Here is a 22,443-nt window from a genome sequence, read left to right as displayed (position 1 = left end):
AATGAATGCTCTATTTTGAAGAAACCTATCATCATGGTAGCTAACATTTAAATTTATTATGTAACTTTAAGCATGTCATTTCACCTTTCTATGCCTGTTTCCTCACCCGTAAAATGGGAATGGTATTAATACCTACCTTCTATGTGGGTTGTGAGGATTAAATCGGAACAGTGAGCTGGGTAAGTGCTCAATCACCATTACCTATTGTTATTGTTGCTGTTTCTGATTGCTTATGCTGGACCAGGCACCTTTCCAGACATGCTACATGCACTGAACTCATACAGTCCTTACTCTCACCCCATGAAGTAGGTGTGGTTGTGTGTGTGTGTGTGTATGACTGTATGTTAGTAGATCAGCCGTGTCCGACTCTTTGCGACCCCATGGACTATAGCTTGTCAGGCTCCTCTTCCCATGGAATTCTCTGGACAAGAATACTGGAGTGGGTTGCCATTCCCTTCCCCAGGGGATCCTCCCAACCCAGATATCAAACCTGGGAGTCCTGCACTGTAGGCAGATTCTTTACCAGCTGAGCCACAATGGAAGGTGTGATTATAACAGTAACACAATAACATAAAGAGGCTGCAGTGGTTTCACAAAGGAAAGAGAAAGCAAAGCTGGTGAGAGCTCTCTCCAATTTACAGGAAAGTCTGATGCTCCCACCATCTGGAGGATTCGTAATACCAAAAACAATAGCTGGTGTTCCCTGAACATTAACGTCCATTGGGCCCAGTGCTAAGTGTTTGCATGAGCAGGCAGTCCTCCCACAGCGCCGATTTTCATAACCTGAACTGCGCAGAGCTTGATGGATCAATTAGAGAACTCAATTTGCATCCCGAGGCTTGTGATTGGTTATACACAACTGCAAGCTGGAAGCTGCCGGAAGCTGCAGCTGCGTGGGGCTGCTGGCTGGGTCTGGCTTTGTTTATCTTAACAATGGTTGCTTCTTAAGGTGTGTTCCTGATGGTGCTGGAGGTGATAGAAATAGGAAGGCAAGTACTCCAGAGGAATATCTAGATGTAATCAAACCCAGAGATGCTCAGAGATGTTTAACATTCATAGCTGAACACATATTGCTAGGGTAAGCACCTTTATCATTAAAATATCGGTAAGGAAAATGACTTTGCAATTGCTAGATTGAAAGTCTGTAGTCTGCCCGTTTTCACATTCGTTTTTATGATTAATTTCAAAACAACAACACAATGATAATAATGATAGTAATAACCTTTATCAATCTTTCTTGAACTTACTATGTGCCAGGCCCTATGCTAAGAGCTTTATATACATGATCTATTTAATCTTTACAACCACTTTGTTTGTTATTGCTATTTTCCAGATGGGGAAACTGAGGTGTAGAAAAACATGGCAATTGCTCAATGTCACACGGCCAGAAGGAGGCAGAGCTGGGCTTTAAACACATGTGATCTGACTTGAGCCAGAAGTCTCAACCTCATTGTACAGTTGGATCACTGATACCATGAGATTTCTTTGTTATTGCATGATGGTTGAAATAGTCCATAGCATCTCTTTAGTTTTCCCACCCATCCCAGGGGATGATTGCCATTATTTCTGCCCTTTGCCGATGAAGACCAAGGCATAGGGATGTCAAGCAAATTGCCTTTGAGAGTCACACTGCTAGTAAGTGGCTGACCATGGTTTCAAAATGACACTTGCTGAATCCAAAATCCTTGACCTCCCTGTCTGGGTCAAGTCCTCTGGCTGTTTCCTCTCCTAGCATCGTGTGCCTAAAATAGAGCACAACTAGATCACGGTTGTCATTTTACACACACCTGGCGGGGTTATTGGATTGTCTCTCCAACTAGGGGGTAAGCTCTGTGAGGGCAAGGTCTGCATTGAGTTTTGCTCATTGTTTGTCCTACCACGAACAGGTGATTCATTATTATTTGTGGATTTGAATGAGTGAATGATGGATTCTGCCACAGGTACTGAGTTAGACCCAGGGGATGCAGCCCCACTGAGGCAGTTTCTAAGGCTCAGGGCATTGGGCTCAGCCTGTCTTAACTTCAGGAGTCATAAAATAATCTCAGCACCTGAGCCCACCGGCAATAAAGGCCTGGAATTACTTTTATTGCCCAGAACTTGGACCCAGGTCCTTGGAGTTATAATAATGCCCATGGACTAGCCAAATCCATTCCTACATCTTTCTTGCTGGAAAGGCCTATTTTATTTTGGTGCCACCCTCTTTCGGTCAAGCATTCAGAAGACAGGCCCCTCCTCAGTGCTTGGGCATGAATGGGCCTAAGCCAGTCGTGGTGATTATACTCCCTTTGCCAGTGTTGGCTTAATGAAAAGTACATGATTTAATCATGGTCAATGGGAACTGAGGGGAATTTTGATAAGATGCTTCAAATAAAACTTTTTTTCTTTTAACCATGCATAAGAGGAAACATCTTCTTCATATAACATTGTCATGTCTGCAGATGAAGGCAGGCACTGCTGCATCCATTTTGTAACCATGAGACAAGCTATTGCCAAGAAGGGAAGGAAGCTGGTGCATCTTTAAAGGCATCATCAAGCCACTGGATTTCCAAACTCTAGAATGTTTCTCCTTTGTTATGTAAGAAAATGAACTCCTTATGACTGAAATCTATTTAGCTGGAGTTTCTTGCTGTTCAAAGACTCCTGATTGGGACACATGGAGCCTCCGGCTCCTATGGCATTTGTCTTGTTGTTCAGCTGCATGTCTGCACATTAAGTCCTTATTTAGGGGGTGGAAACTAACATTTTTGAGGTTCCTAATACAAATGCATTGTCTCATTTATTCCACTGCAAAGTAGATACATTTAATTCCAACTTTCTGATAGGGAAACTGAAGTGCTATCTGGTAAAGTGATTTGTCCAGGACCACACAGACATTGTTATTTGCTCATGGGATAAAACCCAAACTTCTTACCCTAGCATTCAGTACCCTTTAGGATCCCTGGTCCTCTCTACCGTCTTCAGCTTCAAGTCTCACTATTGTGCATTCCCCATCTCACTCCAAACTCTAGCTAGATCAAACATCAGTTTCCCTGGCATGCCCTTTGCACATGTTGCTCCATCTGCCCAGGATAATCCATTTCCTTTCTGCATGATTCTTCACTCTTTGGGCATTAGTTTTGCTGTCAGAAGCCTTTCCTGATCACCTGAACTGGTTTTAGTCTTCCCTTTCTCTGCATGCCCGCAATGCCTTCACCCATCACTCCTCACCCTTTGTATAGTTGCCTGAAGTCATGTCTATCTTCCCATGAGATTGAAAGGTTCTAGAGGCTTAACAGGGCAGTGTTGTGCAGAGGTCATAAGTTCAGAATTTGGGACTTGAATGTGACTGCCAGCTCCATTGCTTCCCAGCTATGGGACTTTGTATATCCCTTCATCTTTCTGTGCTTTAATTTCACTCCTCATAAGATGAGGATATTAAATAGATTCTACCCTGCACAATTTTTGTGAGGATTACATGAGTTCATTCACGTAAAATACTTAGAACACTGCCTGGCACATTGCAAGTTCCCAATAAATCTTGTCTATTTTTATTACCTCTGTACTCCAAGCACTTGGCACCTACCAGACAATTTGTTAAAGGCATGAATGGAGCAGTTGTGATGGTTAGTTTCATGTCAACTTGACTAGGCTATAGGATATCCAGGTATCTATTTAAACAATATTTCTGAGTGTGTCTGTGAGGCTATTTCCAGAAGAGATTAGCATTTGAATCAATAGACTGAGTAAAGTAGATTACCCTCCCCGACGTGGGTGGGCATCACCCAATCTGAACAGGACCTTGGGGGCGGGGGGGGGGGGCAGGCAGAAGAAGAAACGAATTTGCTCTCAGTCTGAATGTTTGAGCTGGAACTGTGGTCTTCTGCACTCAGTTTGGGACTGACACAATTGGCTCTCCTGGTTCTTGGGCCTTTGGGTTTGGACTGGAAATGCACCATCAGCTTTCCTGGTTCTTCAGCTGACTGGGGAACTTCTCAGCCTCCATAATTCCATAATGAGCCAACTCCTTATAATAAAAATCATCTATTTGTCTATCTAGGGGTTCCCTGGTAGCTCAGCTGGTAAAGAATCTGCCTGCAATGCAGGAGACTCTGGGTAAAGAATCCACCTGCAATGCGGGAGACCTGGGTTTGACGCCCATGGTTCCCATGGCAACCCACTCCAGTATTCTTGCCTGGAGAATCCCCATGGACAGAGGAGCCTGGCGGGCTACAACCCCTGGGGTCACAAAGAGGCAGACATGACTGAGTGACCAAGCACACACATCTATCTATCTATCTATTTCTGTTCTTCTGGAGAACCTTAATACAGAGTTGAAATTTAGGTTACCCAGAACAATGCCCTTGGGCACTGATGTCGTCTGAAGTTAAACACTGTTAAGGCTCTTGCATCAGACACAGGGGCTCAAATCCTAGCTATGTGACCTCAAGCAAGTTACTTCACCTCACTGGGTTCCGTTTCCTCCTCTGTAAAACAAGGAAGCCAATCCCCACCTTGAGAGATTGCTCTGTCTATGAAAGATTCGCTTGGCACAAAGCCCGGAATATAGTGGTGGCTCAAATACCTTCAGTTGCCTTGCCCCCACCCCATGTCATAATTTTTGCCAAGGGCCACATCAGAAGAAAGGATGTTAGGAAGTTGGCTTCTGGCCACTCAAAATCTCAAAGGATAAAGTAGTCTTTGTGATTTAAAGGCCCACTCTCCACCCTGAGCTGTCCAGGCCCAACCCGCCTCCCCCCTACCACACATACACCATTCCAGGGTACTTTGAACTTACTCAGCTTTGACGGGAAATGGACCCCCCACAGCAGAGAGATTGGAAAGAGCAGGCCCTCCCTGCTTGCTTCCCGCTGAGCAAGAGGAAGCAGGAGGAGCTTTGAGGAGCAGAGACAGCCTGGGTGAGCACTATGGTTTCCCCGGGTGACCTTGACCAGCTCCTGCACCTCTCAGGGCTCCCTGGGCCCCATCTGTCCAACGGGGTTGAACTGCGTGACCTCTGAGGTCCCTTCCGGAGCAGGCATTCTGGGACGCAGGAAGTGGGACTCCTTGGCGGCCGGCGGGGCAGGGAGATCAAAGGATGGCTCCATCAGAGGAGGCCTCCCAGCTGCCTGCCCTCTGGAGCAGCTCCGGCTTCCTGCTCCGCACGGAGCCTGCAGTGTAGGGCTGGGAACTGCGGAGGCCACTGCCCCAATGTCGAGTTTCGTCACCTCCCCCACTCCCAGTCTTGAGTCAGAGGTTTGAGATACTTGACTCCATTTTCCTCAATTAGCCACCTGTGATGGAAGCACTGTGCTGTATATTCTTCAAGTATAATTCATGGGAAATGTCTGTCTGTGCCTTAGGACACTGGGGACTTCCCACTCTCTGGCCTTCTGGAAGCTCCCTTGACTCTACATGGGTAGGGGATCCCATCCACATCCCTCACCTGGCCTTTGAGGCCCAGTGCCACCTGCCTTGGCTGGCTCTAGCTGGTTGATTTCTCCTGGCTCTGCTCAGTGCCACCTCTGTAGCTTTACAGATCCTGTCCCTGCCCTGCTGGACTCCATACCTTCTCTCCCAGGTACTCACAGCCAAACACAGGATTGGTGCTTTCCTAGGTCATCTCACTTTTTCCTGGTAAAAGCCTCTGAGACAGACATCATTGCCGTCTTTGTTTTCCAGCAAGAGGGAACAGAGACTTGGGAGGTAAGAGATGCTGAAGGGGTCTGGGCAGGGAATCCCCTGGCAGTCCAGTGGTTAGGACTTGGCGCTTTCACTGCCAAGGGCGCAGGTTCAATCTCTGGTAAGGGAACTAAGAACCTGCACGCTGTGCAGCCACAAAGAAAAAGTCTCTGGGCACCTCCAGGCTGAGCCCAGTCTAGGACACTCACTTCCTTTCTCCACATCCAGTGCCTGTCCATGCTCTCACCTCTCTGCTTCCACGGTCAGGGCTCTTGGCTTTGTGCAGTGCAGAAATTCAACTTGAAGAAGCTTAAGTCAGAAAGTAAATCATCAGTTTATTAGAACGATATCAGGGTAGATTTTAGAGTGAGACCAGGAGCCAGACTCTGGGGGTACAAATGTTGACTGTGCCACTCCTAACAGTGCAGCCTACAACAAATGAGGAGCCAATGAGGTCACTTCTTGGTGCTCTAATTTCTCCAGCTATAGGATGGAGCTCATAATAATGCCTCCTTCAATAGGTTGTTGGGAAGGGTCAATGAATTAGGGCAGTGACGGCAACCCACAGTAAGAAAGGTATTTTATATCATGACCCAGTACACACATACTATAAAACAAGTGTCTGTAAAACAATATTTTCTCTTCTTATGTGTGATATACTCAGGTATTTCAGGTATTTTCTTTTGTAGCTTAGTCTAGTTCCAGTTCTAGTTTAGTCTATTTTGTTTATTGAAAAAACAAGTATTGGTAGCAACTCCTTAAAATGGTTTCATGACCCCTTCCTTTGCCATGGCTTGTGGTTTGAGTTTAAAAATTAATTCACATCTATTAAGAGCTTAGTTGGTTATCCATTTTAAATAAAATAGTGTGACCCTCCCAAAGTCCCTAACTATCCCTTCCCTTTTCCCCCCAGCAACCATAAGTTTGTTTTCTAAGTTTGTGAGTCTCTTTCTGTTTTGTAAGTTCATTTGTATCATTTCTTTTTAGATTCCACATATAAGCGATGTCATATGATATTTTTCCTTTTCTGTCTCACTTACTTCACTCACTATACCCCAATACAAAATGTTTTGGGTGTTAAAAAAATAAAAGCAAGAATCCACATTAAAAAAGAGAGCTTAGCACAACATCTGGCACGTAATAAGACCTCAGTAAATGTTAGCTTACTATCATTGTCATTATTCATTGCAGACGAGCAAGGCTGGAGAAGGACAGGTTTGATTGTAGCAGGCACTTCAGTGCCATCAGGGTTCTCTCTCTGGCCTCTGTGACTCACCTTGGCTCCTCTTTCTGTGTGTTGGCATCTCTTCCTCACTCCAGCTTTCCCATTCAGTAGGAGCCATGGCTGCAGCTGTTCTATTGAAAGTCACTCATTCATGCCTGACTCTTTGTGACCCTGTGGACTATACAGTCCATGGAATTCTCCAGTCCAGAATACTGGAGTGGGCTGCTGTTCCCTTCTCCAGGGGATCTTCCCAACCCAGGGGTCGAACCCAGGTCTCCAACATTGCAGGCGGATTATTTAGCAGCTGAGCCACCAGGGAAGCCCCTGGTGTTCTAGGCAGCTGTTCTAATATGCCATCAATATGGCTTTACTACAAATAATCATAGCTAACATTTATTGAGTGCTTTTGAGGATCAGATACTGTTCTAAGTCTCTACAGTTTTTTCTATTTCAGTCCTTGTGGTAAGCTAGAGTCCAGAGCAGAGATTGGCAGTGTCTCTTCCTGGACCCACAAGTGAACTACATTTCCCAGAACCCCTGCATCTAGGTGGGACCACAAGACTAGTTCTTGCCAATGGAATATGTGTAGAAGTGACCTGTGGTCCAAGGCAGTTAAGAATGAATGCTCTTCTGTGCTCTCTCTTCCTTTAATCTGACCGCTGACTGAAGACAGGGCAGCCTTAAAGCCACATGTTAAAGACGGTGGAACCACATTGTAGAATGAGTGTGGGTCTGCAAATGACTTCATGGAGCAGAGTTGCTGATAACTGTGCCACCTGCCTCTGACCATCAGCAGTGGACTATAAACAGCATAAGACATAACTTCTTTGTTGTGCTAAACCACTGAGACACTGGAGTTGTTTATTATAGCAACTGGCATTACCCAGTCTGTTTAATACAAACATTTTTTAGTCCATATTTTACAGATGAGCAAACTGATGCACCAAGATGTTAAATAATATATATTTTTTGCAAAAATACCAGGTGATTAAGTCAGGATTTGAACATGATTAAGTCATGAGCCCACATTTCATCCGTCTTTCTATATTGTTGATCAGAAGCTAGCAAACTCCAGCCCACCATGGGACAATCCAGCTAGGACTGTTCCTTTACATATAGCCTTTTCCTCTTTCACCTGCAGAAGGAAATTGCAACTGACTCCAGTATTCTTGCCTGGAGAATTCCATGGACAGAGGAGCCTGGCGGGCTGCAGTCCTTGGGATCACAAAGAGTCACACATGACTAAGTGACTAAAGCTAAAGATTGCACCTTCAAGGACAGAGTTTAGCACAGATTGAAGAGTTCTGAAAGAGATCATATCTCCTTTTCCCTCAATATTGAAAATATTTACTGTCTATACTTTCATTAAAAAATTAGGATTCCAGCTCCAAATTGTAAAATAAATTCTCTTAGAAAGTCAGTTTGAACGATGTGCCTATGGATGGACCAATCACCATAGCCGAGGAGAAAAAGACACTGTGATTGGCCAAGCTTAGATCAGGTGCTTGTCCCTCAGCCAATGGATACCTCCAGGAAGGCAAGGTTGTATAAAAAAGATGTAAAGCCAGAGCCAAAGCAGGTGTTATTGACAGAAATGTGTCCCCCTAAAATTCACATGTTGAAATTCTAACCCCAATATAACTGCTTGAAGGGAGGGTGATAATTAAGGTTAAAGGCTTTATTGACTATGCCAAAGCCTTTGACTGTGTGGATCACAATAAACTGTGGAAAATCCTGAAAGAGATGGAAATACCAGACCATCTGACCTGTCTCTTGAGAAACCTGTATGCACGTCAGGAAGCAACAGTTAGAACTGGACATGGAACAACAGACTGGTTCCAAATAGGAAAAGGAGTACCTCAAGGCTGTATATTGTCACCCTGCTTATTTAACTTCTATGCAGAGTACATCATGAGAAATGCTGAGCTGGAGGAAACACAAGCTGGAATCAAGATTGCCAGGAGAAATATCAATAACCTCAGATATGCAGATGACACCACCCTTATGGCATAAAGTGAAGAAGAACTAAAGAACCTCTTGATGAAAGTGAAAGAGGAGAGTGAAAAAGTTGGCTTGAAGCTCAACATTCAGACAACTAAGATCATGGCATCTGGTCCCATCACTTCATGGGAAATAGATGGGGAAACAGTGGAAACAGTGGCAGACTATTTTTTTGGGCTCCAAAATCACTGCTGATGGTGATTGCAGCCATGAAATTAAAAGACGCTTACTCCTTGGAAGGAAGGTTATGGCCAACCTAGATAGCATATTTAAAAGCAGAGACATTACTTTGCCAACAAAAGCCCGTCTAGTCAAGGCTATGGTTTTTCCAGTGGTCATGTATGGATGTGAGAGTTGGACGGTGAAGAAAGCTGAGCGCGGAAGAATTGATGCTTTTGAACTGTGGTGTTGGAGAAGACTCTTGAGAGTCCCTTGGACTGCAAGGAGATCCAATCAATCCATCCTAAAGGAGATCAGTCCTGGGTGTTCATTGGAAGGACTGATGTTGCAGCTGAAGCTCCAATAATTTGGCCACCTCATGCGAAGAGTTGACCCATTGGAAAAGACCCTAATGCTGGGTAGGATTGGGGGCGGGAGGAGAAGGGGATGACAGAGGATGAGATGGTTGGATGGCATCACTGACTCGATGGACATGGGTTTGGGTAGACCCCGGGAGTTGGTGATGGACAGGGAGGCCTGGCGTGCTGCGGTTCATGGGGTCGCAAAGAGTCGGACACGACTGAGCGTCTGAACTGAACTGAAAGACAGATGGGTGGGACCTTAATCCCATAGGACTGCTGGTCTTACAAGAGGAAGAGACAATAGAATTCACTGTCTCTTTCTGTGGAAGACGCAGAGAGAAGGTGCTGTCTGCAAGCGGAGGAGACAGTTCTCCCTGGAAACTAACCCTTCTGGAACACTGGTCTTGGACTTCTAGCCTCCTGAACCATGAGAAAATAAATTTCTGCTGTTTAAGCCACCCAGTCTTTTTGTTATTGTGCTACAGTAATCTGAGTAGGCAAATACAGGAGGAGGGTTTTCCACATGGCTGTGTGTTGCTTGGGGGCTTGGGAACACAAACATGGTGAATTAACCCTGGGAGAACCACTGTGAACCAAGGAACACCCACCCCATTCCCCAATCTGTATCTGTTGCATTATCTGTTGTTGTTAGTTGCTAAGTTGGGTCCAACTCTTTGAGACTCTATAGACTGTAGCCTGTGAGGCTCCTCTGTCTATGAAATTTCCCAGGCAAGAATACTAGAGTGTGTTGTCATTTCCTTCTCCAAGGGATCTTCCCGACGCAGGGATCAAACCCACTTCTCCTGCATTGGCAGGCAGATTCTTTACCACTGAGTCATAAGGGAAGCCTCTGTTGTATTATTATCAAATGCTATTAATGATAGGGGATTATAAACGGTTGATAATTATACGACTGGACAGAACAAGGGCAGAAACTTACTCTGGGGGGATTTGTAGACAAAAATTGAAAAGAGAGCTCAGATTTGCTCTCTCCTGCCTCAACATCCTTGGCAAAACCCAACACATGGGCTCCAGTGGGACCCCCAACATTCCCTATGGGACACCTTAGGTCTATTTTCCTGATACTCATATATACATATTGGTACATAGACACATACAGGTATTTATACACACATTGCCATGCATTATGCATATTGTTACACAGAAAGTAAGAAAGTGCTCCAAACAATGAGGAGACTCCAAAAGGACACAGGAGCTAACTTGAAGGGGTTCCCACTGGCCATATCAGGGACAGTCTGAAAATCAAAATAATAAATGATAGAAATGGATTATATACCACTGAGTAAAACAGCAACCTATGAGTCCCTATTGATACAAATGAATGAATGAATGAGAAGGAAATGGTTTTTTCCTTATCATAGAATGACAGCTACTAAATATAGATAAAATGAGTGTTAGAAAATCACCAAAGGATGGTATTATAGAACCAGTGGGTAAAAGCCTGATGAGGAACAAGGTATTAGAGGGGTCTCAGAGAACTTCCCCCTTGTTATTTGTTAGTTACAAAAGGAAATACGGTGCCTTTGCAGTGGTTTCTACGTTCACCTATTGTTGAGGTAAACATCGTCAATATTGGGATAAGCTGACGTGCTGTGCTTTCTGATATGATGTCCTGGATCAGTGGTGAACCAAAGATGGAGCTACCTGGTGGGGTGTCCACTGCCCTGGGTACAGGCAATAAAGGGATGAATTGTATTTCTAAAGAATTTAAAAGTAGTAAAACTGACAAATTTATTTGCTGTTTGTGATGACCACATGCCAGCAATTTGGTGATGCAAATATTGGAAAATAATCTAAACAATTGTTACTGTTACTTTTGAGTTTTAATTATATATTTAGTATACACATATGTGTTTCATATGAGCATATTTTAGTGACTTATTTTTTAATAATTATTGAGTTCAAAGCAGAAGTGTATTTGGAGAATTCCCAGTTATACAGCTGACCTTGGCATATGTGGCCTCTGAAAAATGTGGGGTTTTTTTTTCCACTTTTTTTTTAGAGTACATCAATTTCAGTTCTTGAAACCATTCAAGCTAACTTTGGTGCAGTTTGTGCCCCCAACCTCTATTGTACTATCTTTTCCTGTATTTAAATAGTAGACTCAAGATAAGCAATAATAGAGTAGTGGCAAAGAAACTGATCTTGAGAGAGTTTAATTCTGACATTCTGTGTGACTACCTGGAGTTTTTCCCCGATGTGTGACATTTTTTTGAACTTTAGAAAAAGTGTAGTCATCTTTTCAGGCTCACTTCATTGATGGAAAATGCTGTAGAATGAGGAACAGTGAAAAGACTTTCCCAGACAAAAACGATTGCTCCACGTGAAGCTGTGCATGCAGTAGAAACAAGGCTGGAAAAGTTAACCTCAACCTTTGAAGAACTGCACGATCCAAAGGAGAACCAGTTCAGATTTTGCTTTCTGTGGTGTGTGACAATTTTCCCCGAGTTATCTTTGATCAATTGTGAAGTTTTCGGTGAGGTCCATCAGATACAGAAATATTTGAAGCAGCTGGAATCAGCCTTGATCCCTGTACAGTAAAACATGGAGCTTTGAAATTGCTTCTTGAGGGTTGGTGGACAGAAATTGTGGAGAAGCTCATTAACTATGCAACAACAAATGTGAGGAAGTGACCATTTACATAGACATGATCATCAGATTTTGAAAAATAGAGCTGAGAAAATAAAAGATGCCGGTCTTACCCAGCCAGAAAAAATAAAAGGGAGATGTCTGAATGCTGCAATCATTTTCACCAAGAACTGGATACTTTCGAAAAACAATGGATCACAGAATGTCAATTTTCAGCCATTTTGTCTGTTTTCATGAAAGAAGAAAAACTGTGGAAGTTTTTTATTTTTTTTAAACCAAGTATAATAGAAATATTTCCACTGTGGAGCTGTTTGAATCAGTATCAATTTAAAAGAAACAAAACCATGAGCAGCACTGAAATTTCTTGGATTTATTGTGAAAGGGGATTTTCTTGAGTGTCTTAGAAACTTCCCGCTGTTTTTCTAACTATTTGTTTATCTGTTGATTCATATGAAAGAAACTTTTCTAAATTAAAATTAATAAAAACTATTCTTGGAACAACTAAAAGGACAGATTTATCAATCTAATTATGCTTTCCATTTAAGCATGAAAATATGAATAAGATCAATTCTGATGAAGATGTGATAAATTTATCGCAGTTGAGGCACAAAAACAGAAGCTATTAAGTTATTATGCACTTCAGTGACAGACCAATATGTAGGTATATTTTTCTCCCTTCTTCTAAAAACTACACTGATGTAATTAAAAATCATTAATCCATTAAATGTTTTGGTCCTAGAATATGTTTTAATATTTCTGTTTCCTCATATTTTCATTGGCATTTCTGTGTTTCTTTTCTAGGTCATTATTATCACTCATACCATTTCATGAGCATCTCTGAAAATAATTGTGTCATATGTAAGAGGAGAGTCTGTTCTGGATGTTGGGTGCCCAAGTAGGACACTGAGAAGGATACAGCCTTCGGTGATATTCCTGCCAAAAATGTATAATCTGATTCTGATCATGAAGAAACATCAGACAAACCACAACTGAAGCCATTTTACAGAATAACTTGTCCATGGAATCTTTAAAAACGTCAAGGTCAAGAAAAACAAAGAAAGACTCGGGAATTGTTTCAGACTGAAAGGGACTTAAGAGATATGACAATTAAATGCAATATGCCATTGTAGGTTGGATCCTGGACTAGGAAAGAATAGTTACAAAGGACATTAATGGAGTAGCAATTGACAAAATTTGAACATGGACTGTGGACTAAACAGAATTGTATCAGTGCTAAATTTCCTGTATTTGATGATTGTGTTATTTTCTTTAAGAGTATTTTTTCCTTAAGAAATATTTAATGGAAAGGGGCAAGATGTCACCATATGAGTGTGTGTGTGTGTGTGTGCAGATATATGTATAGATAGATAGATATACATTTTTATCTATATACAGATAAAAGATACACTCTTTTTAGACTGAATGAGGCAAAATGTATACAATTGGTGAACCTGGGTAAAGGTTATTTGGGAGTTTCTTGTACTATTGTTGCGACTTTTCTATAAATTTGAAATTATTTCAAAATGAAAATTTACCCCCTTCCCAAAAAACCAAAAATATCTACACAGGTTAAGCTGGACCCAGTGGTATATGAGGTAACGGGAAGAAGATGATACTGAGCCATCTATTATGGGTGAACAGAAACAGGTGGGCAGAATATATCAATTCAGTAAGAAAAATTAGGGGAAGGTGATGAGGAGGCTGTGAACAGGTGGAATCTCAGACTCCTGAAGTATTACCAGGGGAGGATACACAAGCCACTGGATATGTGGTCCTGGTGCTGGAAGGACCTATCAGAGTAGCGAGAAGTAACTTTGTGCAAGTCCTGGAAAGGATGGACAAAACTTCACGGAGAAGAGAGATTGGGGATGAGCCCCAGGGAGAACAAGATTTAAGAGCTGGCTGAAGAAGAGAGGTCAGCAAAGTAAATAGGAAAGCAGTGATCAGAGGGCAAAGGGAGAGTTAAATGACACTGGTGTCACAGAAGTCAGGGAGGTGAGAATGTCAAGCAGGAGAAAGTGGTCACTGGGGACAAATGCCATGAAAAGTCAAGTAGGACAACAGGCTTTTAACGTGGAGACTAGCAAGCAGTTAGCAGTAACCCTGAGAACATACCTATGAAGACTCAGGAAAGGACAAAAATTCATTAAGGCATCAAAAACCAAGGTTGGAACTCCAGCCATGATTGGAATCAAGACTTCCTACTGATTAGAACGTGATGGAAGTGGGTTAAGAGGTGGAATTAGCAAGGCACAAGTGATATTTGATAGGAAAGGGCAGGTTGTAAATATCTCATCCTTCCTTCCCTCTCTGTCCCTGGAGCAGACACTTAAGGTATGTTGCAACTGGGACAAAAGGGCAGCTGTGCTTCTAAGGCTTATGTTTTTGGGGAGCCAGAGTGTTGTTTCCAAAAAAGTCCATACAAAAATTGCAAGTCCTAGAAAATGACCAAGAAGGTGGTGGAGGGAGGGATCTAGGAGTGCAGTGTATCCTGACTTGGAGGATTCTGGTTAATATTTCTTTTTTCTTTCTCTTTTTCTTTATGTACTAATTTTATTCATGTATTATAATAAGAGAAGAGAGATATTCAAAATAATTATATGAAAGTTCGGAAAAATGCCTTTGTGAAAAGGCCTGAGCTACAAAAAGACTGGAAGTGTATATATCCAAATATTAGCCATCAAAGGAGATTTTCTCCTCCTCCTACGACTTTTATTAATACATAGATTTAAATGTTTCTATCATAAGCATGAATTGCTTTTATAATGGAATGAAATTAAAGAAAATTTTTTAAAGGAAAAGGAAGCTGAAAAAGTGTCTATGAGTTTGGAGACTGGTGAAAGGATCGTTGAGGGATGGGATGGAAGAAGCAGAAATGCAGTTGCTATGAATAATCGCTGACATTTCTAGAGCACTTTCTGTTTTGCAAAGTGTTTTTATAAACATTATCTCAATTTGTAGACTTTGCTCTCTGGATGTGACCCAGGGTCAACTCCATCACTGTAGTATAAGGGAGACCTTCCTTGGGGGTTTACAGTGAGTGCTGGCCCAGCTCATGTATTGATAACAAAAACCATTTAAGTAGCAAAAGTGCCTGGTATTTAGCTCATTCTCACCCTATTTGGCTTCCCTACTGGGCTTCCCTGATAGCTCAGTTGGTAAAGAATCTGCCTGCAACGCGAGAGACCTGGTTCAATTCCTGGATTGGGACGATCCGCTGGAGAAGGGATAGGTGACCCACTCCAGTATTCTTGGGTTTCCCTTGTGGCTCAGCTGTCAAAGAACCTATTGACCTGGGTTCGATCCCTGGATTGGGAAGATCCCCTGGAGAAGGGAAAGGCTACCCACTCCAGTATTCTGGCCTTGAGAATTCCATGGAGTGTATAGTCCATGGGGTCGCAAAGATTCAGACACGAATGAGTGACTTTCACTTTCACACGAGTCCTGTGAAGTAGGAGATATTATGGTCAACTTCATGTTACGGATGTAATGCACGGAGAGGTTAGGGGATTTCCCAAGGTCACACAGAACCAGAGAACATGGCTCCAAAGCTCCTCTGCGCTCTGTGGATGCCCCAAGCCTCAGTAAGACTTGCATCCCAGCATCTTCCCAGCCCCTCCTAGCCGTGCTCTATTCCTGGGTTGTGCACTGGTAGCCCTGGGGCTATATTTCCTTCCCACCTGCACCATGCAGGGCACCAGGACCGCTGGGTTTGCACATGGGCCTCAGTTTTCAGATCCCAAGAGCCCTCTGGAGTTCCCTTCTGGGGTGGGGAGAGGGCATCTGCATTCTAGGCTTTGTTTCCCTTCCCCTCTCATCCTTCTCTACCTCCCCTCACTCGCAGGCTGGTGGGTGCAGAGAGAGTGTCTTTGCCAGCCTCAGGGATTATCACTTGTTCTCTTAATTCTTTGATCTTAGATCTGGGCCTAAGCTTTTGACACAAAAGTCCATAACACGAGCCCCTTGTCACCCCTGCTATCATGTCATCTCTTCCCGGAGGCACTAACCACAGGAGTGCCCTAGCTAATAGAATTATTTCATGCAACAAATATTGATCAAGTGCCAGCTGTGTGCCAGGCACTGCTTCAGGCACCAGGCATATAATCGTGAATCAGAGCCCCATGGAGAAAGGACTGGGGGCACAAGGGCATTTTAGAAGGGGAACCCCCAAGTTGATGCTTCAGAATGCTGTCCCTCCCAGGTTCTAAGCACTCCACGCCACTGTGCGGGTGAGAAGGAGACAGGCAGAGGAAATGGAGTCAGACCAGTCCCCAGCATTCACTTGCTGTGTGACCTTGGCCACTGACTTCATCTCCCTGAGCCTCAGCAACTTGGTTTGTAAAATGGGGATCACCAAAGCTGTCTTATGGGATTATGGGGAGCATTAGAGGGGGATCAGTTGCCTAAGTGTGGAGCCTGGCTTGGAGGAGGCACCCAGTAGGGAAGAGCTCCCAATATTGTGTTTTTCTTATCTCTGGGATTTCCCCCACATGGCCATGAACCTCATTTAATCAGCCTTCAAATTCCTTTCCTTGGCCCTCAGCTCTGCAGGAGTAGAAATTTGACTTTTTCAAGTCCCAGGATTCATACTCTTGGGATCCTGATGAAGAAATCAGTTGTCAAGCGTCTCCTTTGTAGTGACCTGAGAAGACAAGCTTGTGTGGAGTGTAACCTGTGGGGCTGGGTCTTGCTTTAAGCCACTCAGCATCCCTTTAATCCACTCAGCATCCCTGTGGATAGATAGTTGGCCCCAGGTTTACAAAACAAACCCTGAGGCTGAGAAAGGGACTGCATTCCTGGAAGGATTTTGAATTAATTAATTTATCTATCCATGTATTGGGTGTGCTGGGTCTTGGTAGCTGCCACAGGCATTCTCTCGTTTCTGTGAGCGGGGGCTCCTCTCTAGTTGCAGTGCACGGGCTTCTCATTGTGGTGGCTTCTCTTGTTGTACAGCTTGGGCTCTAGGGTATACGAACCTCAGTAGTTGTGGCGCGTGGGCTTAGTTGCTCCGTGGCATGTGGAATCCTCCCAGACCAGGGGTTGAACCCCCATCCCCTGCACTGTCTAATTCTGCAGATTCTAAACTACCCAACCACCAGGGAAGAACTGGAATTAGTATTTAAAGTGTTGCTCAGAGTCCAGGACCAGGACAAAGGGAGGAGAACTGATCCATGCCGGACCTGAGCAAGGCATTTATAAGTGAGGGTTCTTTTGGCTACAAGGACATAACGCCTGCTGTAATGGGTTATATGACCCTTTGGTCCCCACTGGAACCACCTGGTTGGAATAAGAAGCACAGCAATTTCTCTAAAGAGGGAGGCTGTTGTGCCCAGAGAAGGTAACAGCCTAGCAGGCAGCATGAATTGATGTCCACACGCAGGTATTTCATCCAGGCCATTGAGAAGCCTGGAAACTGCCTCTCTCCAGGCGGATGAAGTGTCAAGAAGAGATGCTCAGATAGGACTGGGTACTCAGCTCAGATGCTCAGACAGGACTGGGGTCTGAAGTCAAGCCTATAAGCTCTCTCCTTCCTTCCCACCCCGCCCCAGGTCCACCTCTAGTATTTCTGCATTCCCGGGGATTTATACCACTGCTTTGGTTTAATGACATTCCTCCCCTTTCAGTCTTTTACAGACCATGTGCGGGGATTTTTGTTTTAGTGAATAACCATGATTTTGTCTGCCTAGTGCCCCCTACTTCTACACCCAGGCAAACTGCCCCTCCTCTTACTGGCTCTCTAATGCTGCTCCAGGATGCTATAGATGCCGCTCTACCGGCTGCACTTGATTGGTCCAAAGGTGGACACCTGACTCAAGCCAGGCCAATGAGAGTGGAGTCCTTTAAGAGGCTGAAGCTCTGATCTGCAGGTTGGAGTAGCCATTGGTGCCCTCGCACTCTGGAGAAAGATTAGCCCTGGTTCGAGGGAGGCCGAGAGGAGAGGGGCCTGAAGTATTCTAGCCCCTGGGCTGATTGTTTCTGAGATGTCTGCTTCTTGTACAGCTTGGCTGTTCAACTTTCCTTGAATTCTGTGAGCCAGTAACCCCCTTTTCCTGCTTATTTGCTAGCCTGAGATGGAGTTCTCTTTCTTGCTATTTTAAAGGTATAAAAAGAACTGCTCGGTGTTATACGTGAACAGAATAAAGTCTAGGACAGTAGACTCACATCAGGCCGCATGTTGGCTCCATCTCATTTTGCTTATGGGAGACAGGTGAGCCCAGAAAGGGAAGTTAGCCACCCAGAGTCACACAGCCTGTGAGCAGTGGAGCCAGGACCTCAAATGCAAGCCCCCCAGTTGTCCACCACTGAGTCACTTCTTCAAGGATTTTTCCATGACTCTGACGTTGCTTTGTGAGCGGCTCAGAGCGGCTGGCCTTATTCCATTCTTTGCCTCAATTTCCCCATCCCATCCCTGTGGGCATACAGTTCCTGGCAGAAGAGAAGGGAACCAGATGTTACCATGTGGGCTGCTTTGAGTTCTTGGGGCCTACGAAAGACTATTATTATTTAATTACTGCAAATGGTAATTATAAGGGAAGGTAATTGTCTGCCCTTTCATTATAACACCTTTGCCCTTTTCCTCTGGCAGCCCCTGGGCCAGTCATAAAAAAGAGCTGGGTTTAGATCTGCTGCGACAGCCAGTCGCTGGAGGTTTGTGGAGACCAGCTAGGGAAAAGGGCTGAAAATAAAATAGTCACTGCCATCACTTTCTGAGGGTGATTTGTGGATGATAAGCCCCTTCCATACCCATGAACTCCTTAGACCCTGTAGGGATGGGGGAATTAACACTCCCTGAGCTTCTTTCAGGTCCTAGGCACTGTGCTTCTGGGTGCTGTAATTCTCCAGGTGAGATCCTGCCCATAAAAAACCCAGCAAGGGGCCTCACTTACAGTAAATGCTTGGTCAATGGTGCTGTATACAATTTCTAATCCTGACACACTGCCCCGTGAAATAAGGGTGTGAGTGAAAGCTCAGTCGTGTCCAACTCTTTGCGACCCCATGGACTGTACAGTCTATGGAATTCTCCAGGCCAGAAAACTGGAGTGGGTAGCGTTCCCATCTCTAGGGGATCTTCCCAAGCCGGAATCAAATCCAGGTCTCCCACGTTGCAGGTGTATTCTTTACCATCTGAGCCACCAGGGAAACCCGAGGATGATTATTCTCATTTGATAAAGGAGCAGACTAAGATGCCCTCTGGTCCTAAAGCTCATGGGAGCCAGTATTTGCACCCTGTGTGTCTGATCTCAAAGCACTCAGGCTTTTCACTGACAACTTGCCCCAGATGCTCTTGACCCATTTCACAGTTGAAGAAATTGAGCCCCAGAGCTGCAACATGGCTTACCCCAGCTCACTGACATTAACACAGCCAGGACCAGGATCTACATGGCCTGCCCGCCTGGTTGGGGCTCTGACTTGCTTCTGGCTCTGTTCTTCCCCCTATCCCTGGTTTTCCTTCTGTACCTTCCTCTATCCCACCACCCCCAGCTCACTACTGATGATGGAGACACACAGACAATTAAGCCATAGTCTTGTTGTTGTTCAGTCTCTAAGTCATGTCCGACTCTTTGTGACCCCGTGGACTGCAGCACACCAGGCTTCCCTGTCCTTCACTAGCTCCCAGAGTTTGCTCAAACTCATGTCCATTGAGTCAGTGATGCCATCCAACCATCTCATCCTCTGTCGCCCCCTTCTCCTCCTGCCTTCAATCTTTCCCAGCATCAGGGTCTTTCCCAATGAGTTGGCTCTTTTCATCAGGTGGCCAAAGTATCGGCGCTTCAGCTTCAGCATCAGTCCTTCCAATGAATATTCAGGGTGGATTTCCTTTGCTGCTGCTGCTAAGTCGCTTCAGTCGTGTCTGACTCTGTGCGACCCCATAGACGGCAGCCCACCAGGCTCCGCCGTCCCTGGGATCCTCCAGGCAGGATTTCCTTTAGGATTGACTAATTTGATCTCCTTGCTGTTCAAGGGACTCTCAAGAGTCTTCTCCAGTACCACAGTTTGAAAGCATCAATTCTTTAGCACTCAGTCTTCTTTATGGTTCAGCTCTCACATCCATACGTGACTACTGGAAACACCATAGCTTTGACTATATGGACATTTGTAGGCAAAGCAATGCTGTTTTTTAATACGCTATCTAGGTTTGCTGAACTTTTCTTTCAAGGAGAAAGTGTCTTTTAATTTCATGGCTGTAGTTACTGTCCACAGTGATTTTGGAGCCCAAGAAAACAAAATCTGCCACTGTTTTACACCTTTCCCCATCTATTTGCCATGAAGTGATGGGACCAGATGCCATGATCTTAGCTTTTTGAAAGCTTTTTCACTCTACTCTTTCACCTTCATTAAGAAGCTCTTTAGTTCCTCTTCACTTTCTGCTACTAGTGTGGTATCATCTGCAAGTACTAAGCTCAATTGCACATCTGGAAACTCCTGAAGAAGGCTTGCTGAGCCCATGACATTCATTACTAAAAAGTCACAACATTCTTCCTGACTAGAGGCCAGATTCCTAATCCTTTGAGATTTAAAAAAAATTGCCTGGAATTTCCTACCTCACACTTGGTGGAAATCCAGTGATGTCCTCAAGGTTTCTTCGAATTCCAGTGAGTTAGAGTCCTGGTCCCTTCCAGCTCGGACTTTCTCCTTCCCCGTCTGTCCTCTCTGCTAATCCAGGCTGTCTAGTGCCAATCTATCATTCAGCATACACTTCATCTTACTAAAGGCTTAAGGAAACAGAATGGGGGTTGTATCATAGTGACACAATGAGCAGAAAGTTGAATAATAGATATCACTGTGCTTACAAGTTCTGCAGCCCCCTGTTCACTGGCCACCTCTCTCCTCAAGCTCTTCCATTTTCCTGCTCATCCTCACATTTCAAGACAGTGCTCACATATTTCATTTTCTGAACCCCCTCACCTTCAAAAATTCAATCCCCGTTATTTTAATTGAACGAATGAATGCAAAAATATGTACAGGCTATCCAATTTACCATGTGATGTCCAGGGAAAGGATTAGCAATGTGAATGCAGAATTACATCAGGGATAGGTGTGCAAAAAAGGAGAGATTTATGGAGTTATGGCAGCATCCTAAAGATAACAGAAGTTCCAATTAGGGGGTGGGTGTGCTCAGGGAAGGCTTTTTCCAGAGGAGATAAGGTGGCAGTGTATTCCCGAAGTAAGTACAGGTAGTCAATATTGCAATAGCCTAACCCACACATGATCTCACTTCCTATTTCCCCTGTGAAGTAGGTATTGCCATGCTCAGTTTGCAAATGAGAAAACTGAGGCTAGAGAGAGAAAAAACTTGCCTGAAACCATCAGCCTATAAGAGAAAAAGTTGAGGTTCAACCTAGCTCTATTGAACTCTTACACCTAATCTATTAACTCTAAAGTCTATGGCCATCTTGAGAGAAACAAAATGAGCAAAGGTAAAGAGAATTGAGTGGGCAGAGAACTTACATGCTCATTCATTCATTCACTCAGCTAACACCACAAAGCTCTCACCAGGCATCAGGCCCTGCAGCAAATAGACCTCTGCACCAGGAGTCCAAGGACCTCAGCTGAAAACCTGACCCCAAACTTAGCCAACCATTTTCCTTCTTTGGGCCTCAGTTTTCCCATCTGTGAAGTGGGGGTAACATCCCTGCCAGCCATCCTCCCATGGATCCTATGGTGGTGCAATTAAAAGGTATGTGTAATGAGGCTCCAGGTTGTTGTTTTCAGTTCTGATGGGAGATACACCCCTGTTTGCAGGATGAAGAGGCAGCTAGCTTGAAGGACAAGGAGAGGAAGATGGAAATTTCATGGCATCAAGGGTCCCACTGTGAACAGGCTGGGGATGCAATGCTATGAAGCCAACCTTGCACTTGCCAGAACAGGGCTGCGGTGCCTGGGAGTCCCCTGGACACCTCTTGCTTCCTCACTCCCCACATCTATTTGTCACCAAGTTCTAGTGACACGAAGTCTTTAATATGTCCTACATTTGTCCACTTTTTTCCAGCTCTGCTAGTGCCACCTTGGTCCGATCCATCTCCATTGCTCACCTGGCAGACTTTGAAAATCCCCTTCCTGGCCTCCCTGCCTTCCCGCTTTGCCCCATTCCAGTCCATTCTTTCCTCAGCAGTCACAGAAACCTTTTGAAAAGAAATCTGGCTACCTCTCTGCTTAATGCTCACCTCTCCACAACTTCCTATTGTTCTTAAACTAAAATCCTAAATCCTTGCCAGAGCCTGCCTGGGACTTCTGACCCTCAGTGTCCCTTTGCGGCCCCCCTCATTCCATTTGCACTCCGTTGTCTTTCTGGCCTTGGGATACAGGAAGCTCCTCTTTGCCTCAGAAACTTCATGTGCTGTTTTCTCTGACAGAAATGCTCTTCTCTTATCTCGTCCCTGGTCTCAGTTTCAGTGGCCCTTCCTCTGGGAAGTTCTCCTTGATCTT

General features: G+C 44.4%; 1 long non-coding RNA gene across 1 annotated transcript in view; it reads left to right on the top strand.

Moving 5' to 3' along the window:
- The window catches only part of LOC145543626 (uncharacterized), a 74,482-nt gene extending 59,666 nt beyond the window's left edge, over positions 1-14,816 (top strand). The window contains exon 2 of the long non-coding RNA XR_014080920.1: positions 12,817-14,816. This is a non-coding gene — a long non-coding RNA (uncharacterized LOC145543626). The remainder of the gene's footprint in view (positions 1-12,816) is intronic.
- Positions 14,817-22,443: the final 7,627 nt, after the last annotated feature.

The sequence above is a fragment of the Giraffa tippelskirchi genome, chromosome 3 (genome assembly GCF_054371585.1).
Source record: "Giraffa tippelskirchi isolate mGirTip1 chromosome 3, T2T-mGirTip1v1.2.pri, whole genome shotgun sequence".
Lineage (NCBI taxonomy): Eukaryota > Metazoa > Chordata > Mammalia > Artiodactyla > Giraffidae > Giraffa > Giraffa tippelskirchi.
The sequence above is the reverse complement of the archived record's forward strand: the minus strand, read 5'-3'. Positions and strand labels throughout refer to the sequence as shown.